At 50.7% G+C, this 12,494-nt stretch overlaps 1 long non-coding RNA gene and 3 other non-coding genes across 4 annotated transcripts; all 4 read right to left on the bottom strand.

The window, feature by feature from the left end:
• Positions 1 to 947: 947 nt before the first annotated feature.
• Gm13648 (predicted gene 13648) lies at positions 948 to 8,035 on the bottom strand. Its single transcript, NR_132444.1, has 2 exons — positions 7,815 to 8,035; positions 948 to 2,262 (listed from the first exon to the last, which is right to left on the bottom strand). It is a non-coding gene; the product is annotated as a predicted gene 13648 (long non-coding RNA).
• On the bottom strand, positions 2,138 to 2,220 carry Mir429 (microRNA 429). The gene has a single exon (NR_029958.1). It is a non-coding gene; the product is annotated as a microRNA 429 (primary transcript).
• On the bottom strand, positions 3,129 to 3,218 carry Mir200a (microRNA 200a). The gene has a single exon (NR_029723.1). It is a non-coding gene; the product is annotated as a microRNA 200a (primary transcript).
• On the bottom strand, positions 3,914 to 3,983 carry Mir200b (microRNA 200b). The gene has a single exon (NR_029587.1). It is a non-coding gene; the product is annotated as a microRNA 200b (primary transcript).
• Positions 8,036 to 12,494: the final 4,459 nt, after the last annotated feature.

The following is a 12,494-nucleotide window of genomic DNA, read 5'->3' on the forward strand; positions in this document are numbered from 1 at the left end:
AGGACCTGTGAACTAAGACGAGGAAGACACTTGAAGACTCCCTCTAGGGCCTTCTTGAGGTTCTAGGGGCATATCTTGGAAATTCTGGAAGACAACTGTTGTCTTTGGCTACCCTGTAAATCTCCTCACCTTCAGGTTCTTTTGTGGTTCTGCTCATGTTAAGGGGCTCTAGCATCCCCTTAGAGGCTGGGCATGACAAGTCACTCACGTGGCCTTCCCTAGTCTAAGCTGCCAGTGTGGGAGCTTGTGCTTGGCAGGTCTGAAGGAGCACCATTTCTCAGCTGTGCCCAGAGTCCTATGGCGATAGGAGTGCCCCATAGGTTGTCATTCTCTACTTGTGAGATCTGCCCTTCTTATGCTGTGCTGGGAGTCGGGGTCTCTGTGGTCAGTCCAGTGCTGGATCAAGAGACCTCTCTGCTCTAGACTAATAGTACAGTGGGACTGCAGGTGGGCTGGGGCACATAGCACTTCTACTAAACCCTGGGCTGAGTTATTGGGGCTGAAAGCCTCCAGGCTGGACAGGTAGCTCACCCAACCCTGGAGAGGCTTTGGACCAGCAGCCAGCTGTCTCTGATCCTGGCTATGACATTTTCAATGCACACTCCAGGAGCTGGGGATTGTAGCTCAGGGGTGGAGTGATTGCTTTCACATTCATAACACCCTGGGCTTGGTTCCTGCACAAGACACCCAATTCTCACTCCAAGGCTGACTCTTGGCTGAGACAGGAGCCCCCATTTTCCTGATTCACCTGTCCTTGGTAGGTTCTAGAGTACATATTGCATACCAGAGCTGGTTTGTGTAATGACTGGCTGGGTACAATGAGCCCCATGTCTCTCTTCTATCTGGCGGGAGCACCGATCACTGGAGTCCCCGTGTCCTCGGCTTGATCCTTTGCAAGGCTGCTTGTTAATGTTTTGTACGGTGAAAATGAGATGATCAACATAAAATTTCAGAAATCACACAATTTATTGCCTTACAAAGATTTTTTTTGCCTGCATTTTATTTACAATGCTTGAAGAGATGACAAAAAGGGGACCACCTATTATAGAGCGCACGATGGGCGGACAAGTCCCTCAGCCACATAGAACTTGGAGCCCAGCAGGTTTCTGTGGAAGATGAAGTCCAGTGTCCCTATAATGGTTCTTTAGAGGAATGGCCTGTCCAGGGCTAAGAAATCTGTTAGGGCATGTTGGGTTCCTTCAAGAGGGCAGTGGATGAGGTAGGGTTTGGCTCTGCTGGACTCAGGCTGTATTGGCCAACTTGAGGTTTGCAGAAGTCTAGGTACTGAAGCCAGCAGCTTGCAGATGAGGTCTAAGAGGTTCACTTCTAGTTCTTATCACAGCAACACTCAAACTCCCCATATAGCAAATGATGTAAGCATTGGGAGTCATTCTAGAGCAACCGTTTTAGCAACAGCCTTTTGAAAATTCTCAGGGACATGGGGTGGGGGTGGGATCTTTAAGATCGGGCCATTCAGCATCCAGAGTTAGACTGAAAGATGACTCTCAGATCCTAAGAGCCAGAGGTGGGATGCATAGGAAGAGCTCATAAGCAGGCTGACAACGGCAGAGCTGTGCAGCCTTGTGCATATTCCTGGGTATGAGTCACTATCACCTGGTCTGGCACCTTGGCAGTGCCCCTGTCCCTGAAACCCATATACTTATTTTCCACTCCGGGTTTGGGCACAGTGGTTAGACTTGCTTTTACTCTCCTTGGTTCCATGACCTGAGAATTTTGGAGAGGAGACAAAGGACCAAGGTTTTAGATCTCCTCTTGTCTCCTACCAGTGTTGATAGCACAGGGGCTACAGAATCTGCAGGTGACAGCTGACGACAGATCGAAGTCTCTGTGTGGAGCCCAGTGGGCTATGGAGGGCAAGAGGACTGTGACCGCCCCACTGACTATTCCTGAAAAGGATGGATACGGAGGCCTCAGTCTGCTGTGGCTGTAACCGAAAGCTACTACAGGGTCAGAGGAAGGCAGTCAGGCTCAGCGGGGCCTGTATATTTAAACTGTGGTCTGTTTGCATAGAGGGCTTGATGAACCCAGCTCTGGACAGTTGTAACAGATGGATTAAGGTCTTGTCTCTACCCAGTGTCCACGAGGTGGTGAGGATGTCGTCTCCAGCGGTGATAAGGCCGTGGATGGACGGCATTACCAGACAGTATTAGACAGATGCATCCAGATCTAACCATGTCTGGTAAGACATCCATCAGCAGGGCAGTACAAGGGCCTCCCCATCTGGGCAGTTGGATTTGATACCTGTAGAGGGAAGGCCAGGGTTGGCTTCCTGCCTGCTCTGGTCCAAGGGCCATTCTTGGGGTTCACCCTTCTAGGACCTGGGACTACTCTAAGGACTTTCTTACCAGGGCCCAGCTTGGTTGCCTGTTCCTCAAGTGTGGAAGTCTGTGGGTGCAACAGGAGAGTCATCTGCTCACTCTTACTTGGCAAATGCTCGTCATAGCACCTCTTTGGTTTTCTGAATGGCTGTCAGCTTAATGAGTAACATTAAAGCCAGGAACAGACTCCTTCCCCCGGAAGAGTCATCTAGGCTGATACTGGGTGGGGCTCCCTGACCCTGTACTCTGGCTCCAAGTAAAGAAAGATAAGAAGTAATCCTGGATTCTGGTTTGGGGCAAAGTTCCTATTCTGGAAAGCCATTGGGAAGGAATAGAGATTCCTTGTTCTTAATTAGGAAACAGCTGATGACGTCACAATTCTGTGTACCAGGCTCAGGTCCCCGAACCCACCCTTGCCCATTGGTCCCATAGGCACTGACAGTCCTTATGCTAACACTGCTATCCATGTCTCCTTACCTAGCTCAGCATCCTCACTAACCCTCACAGTCTCTCTAGGAATCAATGAACCCCCAAATCCAGCAGAGGAGTTGGCAAAGGTGGGCATCGCTGCTCTGAGAATGAGTGACAATCCACTTCTACTCCAGTACCCCTGGCATGGTGAAACCATCCCTTGTCCCAGCATGAAGTAATAGACAAGGGTCAAAGTCCAGCCCCCACTGACTGCTGATCTGTAGAGCTGAGACAGGCCCTCTGCACCCAGCACCCAGCCTCGGCCTAACTGGAGTCCAGGAGGACAAGTGTGTATCATCAGCCTGTCTTCGGCGAATGGTGGGTCACCTTTGAACATCGTTACCAGACAGTGTTAGAGTCAAGCCAAGAAATCCAGCACTGTCCGGTAAGATGCCCACAGAGGCCCAGGTATGCTCTGGCAGGAAGACACAGGTGGTTTCCACCCTCAGGGAGGCCCAGTGGAAACCTGATGCCATGAACAGCCAGAGACCGTATATGCATCGCAATAAGCCAGCAGAGATGTTGACCCTAACTCATACGGTCTGCTTTGTCCAAAGCAAGGGGACAGTGACACATTGGCTCAGTGTGCATGTTGGAGGTGCTGTTGGTCAATAGGTCGGTGCTCACTTGATGCAGGAAGGTAAGGTATCCCAGGCTTGAGTAGCCCCACTAGGGGGTCAATCAGTACACAGCTCCTAGATGTAGGTGAGGCAGTTTTTGGCATGAGGCCCTCTGAGCCTAGGCGGAGACTTAGCCCTTTAGAGCCTTTGCTGCACTTCCACCCAGCGTACACCTGCCAGGTGTGGTGGCAGCACCTGCCTGGGTATTGTATGCAGAACCCAGGCACTTGACTGTCCTAATTCCCAGGGCATTGGGAGGGGGCGCCCCCAGGGCAATGGGAGGAGCCTCTCACCCCAGGATATAGAGTGGCCCTCAGAGGTGCCTGGTTTGGGGGAACTCTCCCTAAAGCCTCCCACCACCCATATCGCCAAGGCTAACTCTTTGCCCCATAGCCCTACCTTGGATAAGGTAGGTGAGGTGTGGAACTGGGGCCCCTGGAGGCTGGGATCAGGAGGCGGCTCCATTGCTGCATGCAGGGCTCCGCCGTCATCATTACCAGGCAGTATTAGAGATCAGACACTATCCAATGCTGCCCAGTAAGATGGCCACGGCTGCCCAAGTTGGATATGGAGGCCGCCTAGCAGGGAGTTGAAGATGACTAGATTCCATGGGCAGGGCCCAGATGCCTAAGTGTCCTAATCCCCAGAGCATTGCAGAAGGAGGGCACCCCTTCAGGACAACAGCAGAAAGCCCTGCATTCTCATCTCCAAAGATAGGTAGTGGAGAGGTCAACAGCTTGAAGTAAGATCAAGTTCTCTTTTGGAAATTAGATGGAAAATAATTAGGATGGGGGTCTTATAGGCCCTGAAGCCTCTTTCTTGCCTCTCTATAAGGCCCAGAGGAAGGACTTAGCACCCATGGCCATAGACAAGTTCCCCTGCCCAGCCAAACCTGACCTGCAGTGGACTAGCTTGGGGCCCAGGTGAGGACTTTGAAGGGTCAAATAGTCCTTCCCAGAGGCTGACAGCCCGAAAGAGCTGGGAGGCAGGCTATGTAGACTTCCATGTGACCAATGGCCAGGTCAGGATCAGGTCATAGACAGGCCCTCCATCTGAGTATATTCACTACAGAATAGCCTAGACAACAGGTCCAGTCCCATTAGGGTACACAGTGTACTTAAGGTTGATGAGGTTCACTCAGTGGGCCTCTGTCTCCAGGATACTGTTCAAGTCTACTTTCCTGCCCAGCCCCTCTTGCCTTTTTCAGGGCCCAAGAAGGATACTGGGATGAGGGACCAGGGATCCAACACTTCAAGCGTATGGGAAAAGCAGCCCCCAGTATGAATACAATAATCACATACCCATAGAAAGATCTTTTTGTTGCTAAGGACATAGCCTGTAGTCTCCCATACAGAGCCAAGAAACTAAGCACCTGTCCCAAGGATACTTGGGACTGAAAGAGACTCAATCTGTGCCTCTCCTCATCCCAAGTCCGTCTTTACAGAAGTATTTCTTCTCGTTTTTCTGGTCTTTTCTATCACAGACACAATACAGGTGGCTCAAGCCCTGTACTGATTTCCTCGGATCACAACGAAGGCGTGTGTCACTGCCTCCAGGCAGCCGCTAGTTCTCCAGCCTCTCTCCTGAAAGCCAACATTTCTGAGGACCTGACCTGAGCACAGGCTGAGCAGATGGGAATGGACACTCTATAGGAGCCTAAGGTTTTAGAAACTGTCCTAACTCTTCGTCTATCGCCTACAAGGTTCCCAGTGCTCTCAAACACCCGTCAGATATACTTCCCCTTTCCCGAACTTTTTTAGTTCTATCCTATCAGATTCATAAAACCGGTGCTTCAAAAGGACTTTCTCTCTCTCTCTCTCTCTCTCTCTCTCTCTCTCTCTCTCTGAGCTTTGGCAAACTAAGGATTCTATTTGAGAACTAAGTGGACTAAGCAGAATTTCAGTTATCCTTGTGGCTTCAGAGCCACAAAGAGTGTGGGAGCTGGGTGAGGGTAAGCACCAAGGATGTTGCCTTTCCCCCTTCTGGTTGTGCCAAAGAAACAGGGAAGACGAAATGGTATCTAATGATGAGCCTGATCCCTGCATCCTTGACTACTCAGGGTGAGCACTTCTTAGGGAACATGGGAGGCTAGGGGACTCTGCCAAGTGCATAGCTGGCCCGGGCATAAGCCAAAAGGTCAGATATATGGGGGCAGGTGCTCAGACAGCAGTGTGTGTGTGTGTGTGTGTGTACAACCTTCAAAATGCAGATTCTGTAGGTCCTCCAGCAAAATTTAAAGGCTGAACAGATTCTAAAAGTCATGAGTTGGGACTGGGTGTCTTGGTGTCCAAGCACTGTTGAGTATGGGGGACCCTGCTTTATCCAGCATAGGGGGAAGGGAGAGACAAAAACATGACAGAATTACAGCCATAGGTCAAGAAATGAAAAGCAAAAACAGGGGTTCTATTTGGAGCCTGTGTGGTGCCCATCTGGTCAGTTGTATCTGAAAGTGAGGTTCAGGTCATGGTCCCCACAGCTAATTATCAGCATCTACTAGGCTTAGTTTAGGAAAATTAAGGAATGGATCCAGAAGCCAAGTGCCCCCAAGGCTCCTCTGCAGCAAGCACCCTCCCCCTTTCCAGAGTGCCTTGATCCTCGCCTGCGAGGCCAGGGAAGGTTGGGAATTTGTGGCAGAGGAACGCGTTCCCAGTGTGGGAAGTTGCTGGTTAACTTGCTCAAGGGGCCTTAATCAATGCTGAGGCCAGAGAACAAAGCTCTGAAAGTCAACCTCTCCTAACTTCGATGCCAGCGGCTGTGGGAGGGGGAGGGTGGGGGCAGGAAAGACTTGTCTTGTCTACACTCAGGCTACCTCTTAGTGGCTGTTGGAACTGCGTGTCTTCAAGGCAAAGCCGCCATTTCATCCACACAGCCGTCAGCATTGTCCCTTAGCCCTTCGGTTGTATAGCTCACCCTCCAGGTCCACTGCACCCCTGAGTGCCAGCCTCCTGCGACCGGGGAACTTCCTTAGGCCATTTTACACACTAAGAACATCCTGGCAAATTGATTTTGCAAATAAAGTATTTGCAAATTACCAAGATGCCTGAAAATTAACAATGGACTATATCCATATTTTATGGCTCATTTGCATTTTCATAAATGCAAAACATTTTGCTTGATTCAACAATCTACCGATTGCTCCAACATTTTTATCTAGGTTACCAGAAAAACAAAACAAAGTTGAACTACTTTTCCGGATGCTCAGCTAGAAAGGGCTTAAAGTAGTCACCACATATATTAATCAAAACACTGCACTCTTCCATCCTATGGATTTTGTTCAAGAACAATGAAACAACATACTCTATATTATGCCTAAAGAAAACTAGGCAACTTTTTCTTCAACATTATCAGCTCCTAAGTTTAAACTCAGAGAGTTTGGCCATCTGGATACAAACTCAGGGCTGGGCATGCCTAGACGCCATAGCACAGTCTAGATGTTCCTCCAACCAGACATTTATATAGCTGGCTATTCATGGCTGCTGTGCTATTTAGCATGTAAGGGAGAAAAAAAAAATCTTTTAAATGGACCTGATCTGGAGTAATGGCTTGAGGAACCTGTCCTGTCTTCCCCAGTGTGGTCCTGGCTTTGTTAACACCTCAGAAATGAACAGTGAGAAAAAGCCAGCGTGCAAGACTGACCAATTCTGATTTCACCATTGTCACCAACCTAAAGGGCTCAGGCAGCCTCCAACCACAGGTCCTCTGGGTCATGGCTGCTGACAAAAGCAAGCCCTTCCCAGCACAGAAACCAACAGAGACGAGATCTTCATGCCCGCCAGCCGCACCCTTCCCTGCACCCACCTCTGAGGCGGCAGCCTACCGTGGTGGAACAGCAGTGGCTGCTTTAAGAAAGAACTTTCCAGAAGGCTGTATTTCCGGGAATGGCAGGAGTCTGCTTTCTGCGCTCCAGGTGCTTGAACCCACCTGCTCTAAAGATGCCTCCTGCGGACCCCTGCAGGCCCCCAAGCCTAGCCCAAGATGGCTCCACATCTAAATCCCAGCTGGAGCACAGTTGAGGGAGCCGCTTTCTTCTTTGGGAAGGAAGACCTGCTCTACCCTGCTCTGCTTCCCCCAATACACAGTTCACCAGACAGAGGCTGATCTGCAGCCCCAAGTCTGTCACCACCATTCGTCCTACTCCATGTCAGACTCCTAGGGGCCCACCAGCCTCTCCCTACATGGTGTTCTCAGGCCCGCCTGGCCTCCCTCCTGCCTGCCCCTACCTGCCCAAACAGGTTCCTGACGGGCTCCTCCACTGCTGGGCAGAGCTACAAGTTGCTCCACCCCCAGTATCGAGGCAGCACTGTGCCTGTGTCTAGAACCCAGTAGGTGGGGTGTAAATCAAGGTTTGCAAAGGATATGGAGAGGCATCCATCACCCCATATACCTGTCAGCAGTGGTGGATAGGGCTGGGCGACCAGCTCTGGCATCAACCCAAACTTTCCCTCAGCCAGGACTCAGACTCAGGCGTTGTAGCTGGGGCGTCACAGGAAAGAATGACTGTCTCCCCTCCAGGTGAGCCTCAAACACAAAGAACACTAAGGTGCACAGTGAACTGGCACAGGTCGACAACTCGGGGACAATGAGGAGGAAAGAAACTGCTCTCGGCCAGGAAGGGGGAAGGACAGTGTGGCCTGGGCTCGCCTTACATGTAGCTACTCACCCCGCCCAGTGCAGGTGTCTGTTGCCTGCCAGCCAATCTCTGCTCCTGGCCCCCAAACAGGTGTGTCCCTCGGGGCTCTGATAGGCTAAGAGGAAGGTAGCTCTGGTGACGCAGGCAAGGGGGCGGGAGGCCCACACATTCCTGCCCCCACCTTGCCCGCCAAGCCCAGGTTGAACAAAAACCAGGGTAGGGAGGCCCCAGTGGGACATGGTGCCTGGGCAGCTAATCACCTAGGCCCAGGCCACGGGAGCAGCTGTCGGCAGCAGCTCCTTTCCCCATCTAGGAGCACAGCAGGCTGTCTTAGAAGGGGAAAGGTGGGGTCATATATTGTGTATATGCACCAGACCTCTCAGGCCCCAGCCCTCAACCGTGGCTACTGCCTCTGACTGAATACTCCTGACCAGAGCTTGAAGAAACTGCATTCTCCTAGCCCCCCTCAATAAGCAGGTTGCCTTAGAACTCCACAGACACAAATACTGAGGTCATAGGTGTTACTAGAGCCTTCTTTGAAGTAGGACTAGCCTGGCACAAAGCTTACTACAGCCCTAAGAACCCTAATTTGGATAGGACATTGACTATAGAATTCTTAGTATAAAGCAAGGCATAATGGTGTTCTCCTTTAACCTCAGCACTCCAGGTGGATCCCTGGGTTCAAGACCAGCCTGATCTACAAAGCAAGTTTCAGGAGCTAGGGCTACACAGAGGAAATCCTGTCTAAAACAAACAAACAAAGAAACAAAAAACAACAAAACAACAACAACAAAACCCAATAACAATCAGACTAGTGGTGCAAGGTTTCTTGTTAGGCCTTCGAAGGGTGTATGGTCTCTGGTTCTGGGGCTGAGAGGTTATGGCCCTAGGGTAGTCTAGGGGTGAAACCATTGAGTCCCCTTCTAAGTGTTCCCCATGACTCTACCAGACATGTTTGTTTCTTAGGCTCCCAGGGGAAGGACCTATAATGAAACGACAAACGACCCCAGCAATTAGCCAAACCAGCAGAAAGATCCCAGGAGGCCCAACTATTTTCCATAACGAACTCAACAGCTCTGCTGGAAACTCCTAATTATGAAAGACCTGTCTCTTGAGCCCTAACACTCGGTATCCCTCTATGCCTAGGAGTAGAGGGAGCATTGAAAGGCCTGCTGGCTCTGTCCTGTGTACAACCTTCAGGTGCAAACTTTCTTCCAGGGATAATGTGACCAGGGAAGGTAGCCTATATCAGGTAGTAGTTGCCAGCACCAAATGTTGGGAGTTAGGGCATTGCCTTTCAGTTGACTAGACTCGTCACATGAAGGGTTCTCAGTCTACTGCCTGCCCTAGACACTCTAGTTCAAGCCTCACTTGAGCTCAGCCTCCCTGAGCTGGGGGTCAGGGGTGTCACAGCCTGGTCTACATTCCTCTCCCATCCTAGAAAAGCTGTCCATAGAGCATAGGTGAACTTTGACTTCTTGAAACCCACATCTTCAGGCTGTCTCTTCTCAGTTATCAGGACACTCAACCCATCCTGATGTTCACTCAGAGTATCTGTGTTTGGGGGACAAGAATGGGGTCGATATACTCCTGGATACGGATGACCTCAGTTCTGGGAAGACTGAAGCATTTCCTCTGACCCCAGACCTAAGGATGTGTGCCAATAGACACAGGACAAGAGAGCTGTTTCCAGGTAACGTCCTGGATCAGGGTTACCCTGTTCTCGACTAGTGGAACTCTCAGTCATTTAACACTCGCCTGAGGCTGAGGCTGTCGATACTCCCCAGGGATAAGGGACGCCACTATCCGCAGAACCCTGGGATAGAGGGGACAGGGCAAACAGGACCCTCAGGTAGAGACGCTCAGACCTATGTTCACAGAGCTTAGTTTTGATGTCTCTAGCTATCTGCAAAGTACCAAAGAGCTGGGACTGGAGAAGACGTGTAGCGTATTAGCCATAAGGGATACTTGACATACAGGTCAAGGCCTAAGGGCACAGCGTGACTGGGACTAGCTCTGTGCTCTGGTAGGAAGAATAGGTTTAGACACTGTCTGCCCTGACTGGGTTTTTCCTGAGTGGATGAGCTTGACAGCAGAGGCACTCCTTGCCAAGGTGGAGGAGACTTCCCCAGAGGCCTCTGGCAGGAACATAGCAGCCTGTCTCCCTGTCCTCTGCATCTGCGATACACTTATGTCCAGCCATTCCTTTGTCTACCCATTGTCTGATACAGGGGATGCTGCACCACCCAGCCTCAGTGAAAGAGTATAAATACTGACTGCATTTGTACCCAAAGGCCTCTTCTGTGTCTATGGGCACAGTCCTGAGCCCCATTTTATAATCGATCCAGCTCTGAAAGCTCTAATCTCTGCTCAGATGCTCCAGTTAAAGTCTATTGAGGCCATTTCTGTGGCATGTCCTGGGAGAGCCTAACGGCCCTGAGATACGGTACATAAGCCTTTGTCTCAATTTGGCACAGGATGAGTGAGCACCCTAAATGCCACATGAACGCAGATATCTTCTGATGATATTGAAAGGACTGAGCCTGGATGAGAAGAAGATGATCTGAGAGGCTCACCCGGTTCCTGCTCACATGCACAGGTATCTGACCCTATCTCTAGGTGGGATCCTAGATAGATCGTTCTTTCCGTCATCAAGAGCTGTGTGCTACCAGGATGAACAGAGAGATTCGGTCAGTCCTAGGTCAGAATGCTGAAGATCTAGTGTAACCTCCCACTCTTTCCCTCTCATGCACAGCAGAGGTTCAATATAGACTGAGCGTCAGAAAGAAGGAGCACTCTCAAACTGTAAACTCAGCTCTCTTCCTTTCTTGTAGATGTAGCAGAGAACCTCCTGCCTTCACAGTTGCTATTCACACCAATCCTAGGGAGTCAGCATGTTCCACACAAACCCAGAAAGCGCCGGGCCGGGCGTGGTGGTGCACGCCTTTAATCCCAGCACTTGGGAGGCAGAGGCAGGCGGATTTCTGAGTTCGAGGCCAGCCTGGTCTACAAAGTGAGTTCCAGGACAGCCAGGGCTATGCAGAGAAACCCTGTCTCGAAAAACAAAACAAAACAAAACGCCCAGAAAGCTCTGCATAGTAGTTCACTCTTTTAGCCTCAAAGTCGAGAGACAACCAATTTTTTACAGCAGATTCAATAAAATGGCTCTACCAGGCAGCTGGCAGAGCATGAGATGGAGCCCTGCACAGAAGTACCTATAGATGCTCCTCTAGCTTTTGGTCCCAGATGGAAATGATCTGAAGTCGAGCTTTGGTCCGTTCTGGCCTAGGCCCTTTACAGAAGTTACGCTGAGTGTCTGACAACCCTGTTTGTGAGTGTTCTCAGGGATTAAAGTTGTCTTTAAACAACCTGGACTGGCTCTCCACCGGCTTCTTCCTCCTGCAGCTACCACCCATTGTTCCCCTATCCTCATTGATTTCTAAATAGAATAAAGTGGCCAGAGCTGTCTGCGTCTATGCTCGCCAACTGGTCTAGAGAAGGCAAGGTTGCCATAACTCATCATAGGGTTTTGAGCAAAATGATCCATCACCTCAGGATACCCCACTGCAGAACGTCCTGCTTGAAGAGATGGAGCCTAGGATGGTCATCCAAGTCCAGATCCGGCTTCATGGTAGGGTTCAGTAGGCCTAGAACAGTTCATCTCTTTCCCATAGATAGAAAAAAGATCCTGCCAGGCAGTGGTGGCTCACACCTTTAATCCCAGCACTTGGCAGGCGGATTTCTGAGTTCGAGGCCAGCCTGGTCTACAGAGTGAGTTCCAGGACAGCCAGGGCTACACAGAGAAACCCTGTCTTGAAAAACAAAACAAACAAACAAACAAACAACAGCAGAAAGATCCTACTACCTTGCTGATGCCTAGGTGGTGATGACCAGTTCTGAGCACCCAAATGAATGGGCAGTCTGCGTTGTAGCAGGGTTCACCACCTACCATGTTAAAAAGCATAGGGAGGAGGCCTGGGACTCATGTCTGTCACAGATCTTTTAGGGCAGGTTTCTAGCCTCAGGAGTCCTCTTTGTGTATAATCACTATAGGTAAGTGGGTATGGGGTACAATGAGCCAGGTCCTGTGGCCTTGCTTGTCAGTTGAGCCATTTCACAAAACACACCAAGGCAGACTTCTGCCAGCTGCAGTGGGTGTCAGAATCTCTGAAGCCAGACAAAGGTTCGGTCTGGCCCACCTGCTGGGCAGGGCAGCGTTACCATGGCTGCAGAAGAGGGATAGTGGCTGGGAATCTGTAAGGAAGCTGCTCTCCGGGGACCTTAAAGGCCTGGCTGCTCCCCTTTGTAGTCTCTCCTCAGAAGAAGGACTAGTCTGAGAGGGGTGTGGCAGAAACCCCCACATTAGTCTGATTTGGTGGCGTTGGCCTGAGGGAACCCAGCCCCCAGTCCCTCAACCCTGGCCAGGCTGAGGCC

This window comes from Mus musculus, chromosome 4 (assembly GCF_000001635.26).
Source record: "Mus musculus strain C57BL/6J chromosome 4, GRCm38.p6 C57BL/6J".
Lineage (NCBI taxonomy): Eukaryota > Metazoa > Chordata > Mammalia > Rodentia > Muridae > Mus > Mus musculus.